The following is an 8231-nucleotide window of genomic DNA, read 5'->3' on the forward strand; positions in this document are numbered from 1 at the left end:
AATTAGGGCGAACGCTATACCGTTCCATGGATCTAGACTTAGTACAAACAGACTTCAAATGACGCCGAATAAATTACAACCCAGATTTTACACCGACGAAGAACGCCAAGGACTTGCCCTGATTTTACTTACAAGCTGGCAGTTACGTTCCTCACCGGATGCAACAGGTTGTCCCACTACATCTACACACGTGCAATAAAATCAGTTAAGTTTTAGAGGTCTAAAACAGTAAATAACTCTGTTACACATACAGAAGCACCTCAAAAATAATTACATACATTTAAGTTAAGAAACGGTTTTGCATGTTTAGCTTTACTTAGCCGCTTAAATAAATTTATCAGTGGATACTGCACGCCCCTTTGACGTAACATGGCACATACATACATCAAAAACTTTTTTGCATCACCCCGGTTCCCAAAACTCCTGAAGATAGACATTGACTGTGGATATTGTATCACAGACACAGTCCCTTTGACTGTTCAGAGATGTCACTAAACCCACGCTTGAGCAACGCCTATTAGACGGAGGGAGTCCGACAGCCGATCAATTCCAGTCATTCCACTAGGAAGGAGGTACATGGCTCGTTGTGTCTGTAGTTCAGCCATGCCTAGACGGTCAATACTGCGGTTCGATCGCGTCCACATTGTTACTTTGTGCCAGAAAGGGCTCTCAACAAAGGAAGTGTCTAGGCCTCTCGGAGTGAACCGAAGCGATGTTGTTCGGACATGGAGGAGGCACAGAGAGACAGGAACTGTCGATGACATGCCTCATACAGGCCGCCCAAGGACTACTACTGCAGTGGATGACCGCTACCTACGAATTACGGCTGGGAGGAATCCTGAGAGCAACGTCACCATGTTGAAAAATGCTCCTCGTGCAGACACAGGACGTCGTGTTACGACTCAAGCTGTGCGCAATAGGCTGCATAATGCGCAGCTTCACTCCCGACGTCCATGCCGAGGTTCATCTTTGCAACCACGACACAATGCAGCGCGGTACACATGGGCCAACAACATGCCGAATGGACCGTCCAGGATTTGCATCACGTTCTTTTCATCGATGAGTGTCCCACATACCTTCAACCAGACAATCGTCGGGGAAGTGTTTGGAGGCAACCTGGTCAGGCTGAACACCTTAGACACACTCTCCAGCAAGTGCAGCAAGGTGGAGCTTCCGTGATGTTTTGGGGTGGCATTATGTGCGGTCCACGTACGCCGCTCGTTGCCATGGAAGGCACCGTAACTGCTGTATGATACGTGAATGCCATCCTCCAAACGATAGTGCAACCATGTCGGCAGCGTATTACCGAGGCATTCGTCTTCATGGATGACAATTCGCGCCCCCATCGTAGACATCTTGTGAATGACTTCCTTCAGGAAAACGACATCGCTCGTCTAGAGAGTGGCCAGCATGTTCTACAGACATGAACCCTATGGAACATACCTGGGACAGATGTTTAGGGGCGACGTGACCCACCAAACACTCTGAGGGACCTAAGCCGAATCGCCGTTGAGGAGTAGGACAATCTCGACCAACAGTGCATGAACGTGTAGATAGTATGCTACGACGGATACAGGTATGCATCAATGCAAAAGAACGTACTACCGGGCATGAGAGGTACTGGTGTGTACAGCAATCTGGACCACCACTTCTAAAGGTCTCGCTGTATGGTGGTACAACATGCACTGTGTGGTTGTCATGAGCAATAAAAAGGGCGGAAATGATGTTTATATTGATCTCTATTCCAAGTTCCTGTACAGGTTCCGGAACTTTCGGAACCGAGGTGATGCAAAACTTTTTTTGATGTGTGTGTATAAGGAAATCCCAAAAGCCATAAACTGGAAAATACCGTCCAGGTGGCACAATAGTTACAGGCACATTCAAATGCCCAAAAACACACACAAGTTACCGTTGGTAATCTCTTGGTAGTTCGAATTAAACAAGCACATAAATGATGGAGCAGTCGAACTCACACGAGAGCTAACAAGTTGACTGGCCTGTGGCACAACTCAAATATTATACAGTTCAGCAGACATGAGCACAGCATGAAAGTCCGTAATGCGGTGGCGATAATTCTAACACAGCCACGTGGTAGGTACATCTCGATTAAATACTTTGGTGGCGACGCTAAACCCTGGCTCCAGCCCATTTAATGTTCCATACCAGTGATGGAGATGACCCGATAAAAGCGATGACTTACCTTGTGGCTACTCATGATGTAGTCACCTCAAGACTTCAACACCTGTCGCCTTTTAGAATCAACACTCTCCAGTATCCCAGGCAACCTTTATATACTTCTGCCTGCTAGCAGACTGGCCTCCACTGTACATCCCAAGCCCTTCATTTCTGTTTTTCCCTTCCACAGCGGCTTCAGACCACACATCCAGAAGCAGCACACTCTCGCGGAGTGCCAAAGAACTCCAAGTCAGATCACTGCCGCTAGCCTACCCAAATGATATCTGTACGAAAGTATCAACCAGTGTATAAAAATCATTGACTAGTGAGTTACTCCCATGGTGAAGAAGCTGAACTCATAATCACGAGCAATAAAGTTCAGATCCCATACTGGTCATCCTGATTTACATTTACCATAGTCTGTCCAAATCACTTCAGGTGGATGTTGGTTTATTCAAAATGGGCACAGTTATTTCATTTTGCATTACTGCTCGTATCTAAAACGTCCCTGTCGACGAGAGATTACATGATAACCTTCCTACATTCTTTTTTGGAGCTCTACTGACGATACGTAGCATTCTGCTAAGGCAATTGAACGTTAGTCAGGTATATCGACTGTAGCGACTTGGTGATCATGGCCGCTGTAGAGGGGCAGAGCTGTGTTCTTCTCAACTGTTAGGAGAGCTTTTGGCTCTCCCACCTGTGCGTTGTATATTCGATGGGTTGACGAAGAATACTGGAGACCATCAGAGGCGAAGGTGGCTGCAGCAAGACAGAAGGCATTCAGGAAAACAAGCTTGGTCAGGTACAGGAGGTAGACCTCGTCCAATGACATAGCCTGGCTCGATCCACGATGTCCATGTTTGTGGACGTGGTCAGGAGTCGATGTCATGGACCTCAGTGACGAAACATTATCATGAAGACATCAGTAATGGTTACGTCCAGCTCGGCGCGACGTCATACCGATCACGCAACAGCAGCATTTCCGGCAGAGGGTCTGAGCTGAAACATCAGACTGACATGGCCAACCGAGTACAGGACGTGCAGGTCATCTGTCCCAGCCATAGTAATTGACCCGAGCATAGTAGATATCTGGGGTGCAAGCCCTGTTCTGGCGTCTGTTGCTGGCAGATGCCCAGTAGTTTGGTGACTATGAGCATCTAAGTTCGACCCTTAGCCCATCAATGCTCAGGCACGACCATCTGGCAGATGGTCCAATCAGGATGCTGGTGGAGCGGTATTGGTCTCACAATGGAAGCCAACACCACAGCGGATGTTGACGAAATGACTCGCCAGTGGCCAGTATTTATACACTTCAAAGCGAGTTTGTACTGGTGTGGCTACTGCGAATGCCCTGTACTCCTCATGGTGAACTGTCCCAGCAGGCTGGTGGTGGCACCTAGGTGGTGAAACATCCCCTTAGAAAAATTTGTGAATGACTGTGCTGATAAACCTCTTACGTTATTTGCTTTTTAAACAGCTGAGCAAAACTGAACGTACTCAGACATTACTCTCTTTACTTATTCTGATCAACACTGAACTGACACACAATATTTTTAGCACAACGCAACCTGACTTTCAATAATCCCTACAAAAAAATAGCCCTGACTAACATTAATCTATACCTTTCACAAATCACTTACCTCACAAAAATCTTCGTTACTCGAACTACTGCAATACAACGAGCGCCACTACTGCCAGCTAAATAAAAGATTCAAACTACGGAAGGCACTAACTACTGATAGGCATAGTTAGCAAATGAAAGATTTTGATAAAGAACAAACAATGTATTTACCTTAATAGTGTTCAAAAGTCAATATTTTTTCATGACATCCAGTCTTGCAAATTTACTGTCTCTGATGGACACACGTCCAGATCATCTGCTCTCAAAACTCCGCCATCTCTCTCCCCACATCCACCACTGCTGGCGGCTCACCTCCAACTGCGCAACGCTACGCGCTGTTAACAGCCAACTGCCCAACATTACAATAGCGACTATTTCAACAATGCCCACCAGCCACAGACTGCACACAGCACATCCAGTGATTTTCATACAGAGTGCTAGGTGACGTTACCAACATAAAAACCTAAGCAGCCTACTTACAGTGGGTGCCATGGCACAATTTCTGTGCCAGTACATAGTTGCCTGCAGCAATGAGCCCTCTTGCTTTAGCCTCATGCATGATAGTAGCGCTGAGACAGACGTGTTGTCTCACAAGGAGACCTTAAAGACTATCTTCTTGCATGTTCTTCATGCTTATAATGTGCAGACATCAGTTTCCTTTAGCGGAAGGACACAGTTACCAAAAACTGTCACAATAATCGGATTTGAAGTTATCCAAGCGTTATTAAGTAAAAAACTTTTATGCTTTTGTTATCAGACTGTCTAGAGCTCAGCCACAAACTGAAGGTCTACTGCTACAGACTTTATGCCTGCGGTGTCAACCAAAGACCTGAAGTTCATGAACTCCAAATTATCGCACATCTGCCGTTCATTGATAAGTAACAACTTCTGTTAATTTTTATATTTCAGTATAAAATGTTTTAAAGATATGAAGTAGCATCAAAAAAGAGGGTAGGTTACTGGTCTCGTAGCCACAAGGTCTCTGGTTCTATTCCAATTACAGGCAGCTGTTTTAAACTTTTACTTGAATTCCATGTTTGTCAATAAGTAGAATTGTTACTTAACAAGTATTAATGTGAGTCATAATTTTTAATCAAAATGACATTCACAGTGTAATACAGATGGCAAGAGGTAACTCCTACGAAGGTGGGAGAATTGGCTGCTGGCAAGTCAAAGTGAAGTGCGGCTTCCCCACCTGGATGTGGGCTGCAGAGGTAGTGGTGAATGCAGTTATATGGCATACCATCACTAAAAGATCCCTGGTTAAGAAGGTCTTTTATGAGTGTCATTTCAAGGGACAGATCGTAGTTGGAGAGAAGGTTATTATCATCTTTGAAGTAGTGTCTGCAGGTGATCGGTGTTCTTGCGTCAGTAGCTTGGCTACCAGGCAGGCAATGTGTGCCGGGTAATGGTGACTACATGCGTCAGGATTGCCACAGAGTTCTGATGTAAGGTGGTGTGCCGTCGGTGGCAGATGAAGGAGGCAGCCCCTTCCTGCTCGACCGCGATGTGGCCGCAGCTTACAACAGACTGGAATACATAATCTTTAAAACTTGAAACTTCCTGGCAGATTAAAACTGTGTGCCCGACCGACACTCGAACTCGGGACCTTTGCCTTTCGCGGGCAAGTGCTCTACCATCTGAGCTACCGAAGCACGACTCACGCCCGGTACTCACAGCTTTACTTCTGCCAGTATCTCGTCTCCTACCTTCCTTCGAGTCTCGGTCGGGCACACAGTTTTAATCTGCCAGGAAGTTTCATATCAGCGCACACTCCGCTGCAGAGTGAAAATCTCATTCTAGAAACATCCCCCAGGCTGTGGCTAAGCCATGTCTCCGCTATATCCTTTCTTTCAGGAGTGCTAGTTCTGCAAGTTTCGCAGGAGAGCTTCTGTAAAGTTTGGAAGGTAGGAGACGAGATACTGGCAGAAGTAAAGCTGTGAGTACCGAGCGTGAGTCGTGCTTCGGTAGCTCAGATGGTAGAGCACTTGCCCGCGAAAGGCAAAGGTCCCGAGTTCGAGTCTCGGTCGGGCACACAGTTTTAATCTGCCAGAAAGTTTCATATCAGCGCACACTCCGCTGCAGAGTGAAAATCTCATTCTTTAAAACTTGTTGCCCAACATGGCCGAAGACGATGATGTGTGCCTGCTGCAGGTGATGGTCATCAACAATGTAGGCATGCACAGGCCAAAGAACAGCATCAATACAGCTGGGCAGCTAGCTAGCCGAGGCTCAAATGTACGGCTCACCAAATAGGTGGGCGTCAGTGGAATATAGTCACCCAGTGGGTGCTTCAGTTGTGCAAAGATAGCAAGTTGATAGCATGCAGACTTTAGTCCAGGCGGAAGCTTACATCTACTAATGGCAAATTCGATAAGTAGTGGCTGACTGCTTCATCATCATATACTGCAAGTGCAGTATGTCTTGTCGTTAGCTGGCATAGACTGCATCCCTCGGCATGCTGCACACAACTGGAAAAAGCTGCATGCAAAAATATTTGAGAGAAAGGGTCTGAAATGGATGGTATACACTACAAAACAAAAAAAGACGCACCATGAAGGAATTATACAAATTGATCACAAATTGATATTCATGCAGGTATCAATGGAAAATACAAAACTGTAAACTTTGGCGGCCAATGGACGAATGTGTGACGTTGCAGATCGATTATAACGCGCAGCTGGCAAGGATATTAAATAGGTAAAATGTCGATAACAGGGTGTAAAGTCTTTTCAAATTTCACTCCGTATACTCAGTTGAACAATAACTATGCCTTGAAGGAAGCACGTGAATAATATAAGCAGATCTTTAAAGTCAGTACAGCCATTAGACTGTTTATTTCTAGTGTTACATTTACACTTACACAATCATGATTTCGGCTTCAAAGTGTCATTATCCAGTGTTTTCTGAAAGCAGATTAGACAATAACAGTGAAATACATAACAAATGATATAACCGTATAACAATCCATATTTGTAATGCTTACTTACAAGTAGGTTAGAAAATTTAAAAAGGGAAATGGATAGGTTGAAGTTAGATATAGTGGGAATTAGTGAAGTTCGGTGGCAGGAGGAACAAGACTTCTGGTCAGGTGACTACAGGGTTATAAACAGAAAATCAAATAGGGGTAATCCAGGAGTAGGTTTAATAATGAATAGGAAAATAGGAATGCGGGTAAGCTACTACAAACAGCATAGTGAACGCATTATTGTGGCCAAGATAGATACGAAGCCCACACCTACTACAGTAGTACAAGTTTATATGCCAACTAGCTCTGCAGATGACGAAGAAATTGAAGAAATCTATGATGAAATAAAAGAAATTATTCAGATTGTGAAGGGAGACGAAAACTTAATAGTCATGGGTGATTGGAATTCGAGTGTAGGAAAAGGGAGAGAAGGAAACATAGTAGGTGAATATGGATTGGGGGACAGAAATGAAAGAGGAAGCCGCCTGGTAGAATTTTGCACAGAGCACAACATAATCATAACTAACACGTGGTTTAAGAATCATGAAAGAAGGTTGTATACATGGAAGAACCCTGGAGATACTAAAAGGTATCAGATAGATTATATAATGGTAAGACAGAGATTTAGGAACCAGGTTTTAAATTGTAAGACATTTCCAGGGGCAGATGTGGACTCTGACCACAATCTATTGGTTATGACCCGTAGATTAAAACTGAAGAAACTTCAAAAAGGTGGGAATTTAAGGAGATGGGACCTGGATAAACTAAAAGAACCAGAGGTAGTACAGAGATTCAGGGAGAGCATAAGGGAACAACTGACAGGAATGGGGGAAATAAATACAGTAGAAGAAGAATGGGTAGCTTTGAGGGATGAAGTAGTGAAGGCAGCAGTGGATCAAGTAGGTAAAAAGACTAGGGCTAGTATAAATCCTTGGGTAACAGAAGAAATATTGAATTTAATTGATGAAAGGAGAAAATATAAAAATGCAGTAAGTGAAACAGGCAAAATGGAATACAAACGTCTCAAAAATGAGATCGACAGGAAGTGCAAAATGGCTAAGCAGGGATGGCTAGAGGACAAATGTAAGGATGTAGAGGCCTATCTCACTAGGGGTAAGATAGATACCGCCTACAGGAAAATTAAAGAGACCTTTGGAGATAAGAGAACGGCTTGTATGAATATCAAGAGCTCAGATGGAAATCCAGTTCTAAGCAAAGAAGGGAAAGCAGAAAGGTGGAAGGAGTATATAGAGGGTCTATACAAGGGCGATGTACTTGAGGACAATATTACGGAAATGGAAGAGGATGTAGATGAAGATGAAATGGGAGATATGATACTGCGTGAAGAGTTTGACAGAGCACTGAAAGACCTGAGTCAAAACAAGGCCCCCGGAGTAGACAATATTCCATTGGAACTACTGACGGCCTTGGGAGAGCCAGTCCTGACAAAACTCTACCATCTGA

Source organism: Schistocerca serialis, chromosome 6, assembly GCF_023864345.2.
Source record: "Schistocerca serialis cubense isolate TAMUIC-IGC-003099 chromosome 6, iqSchSeri2.2, whole genome shotgun sequence".
NCBI lineage: Eukaryota > Metazoa > Arthropoda > Insecta > Orthoptera > Acrididae > Schistocerca > Schistocerca serialis.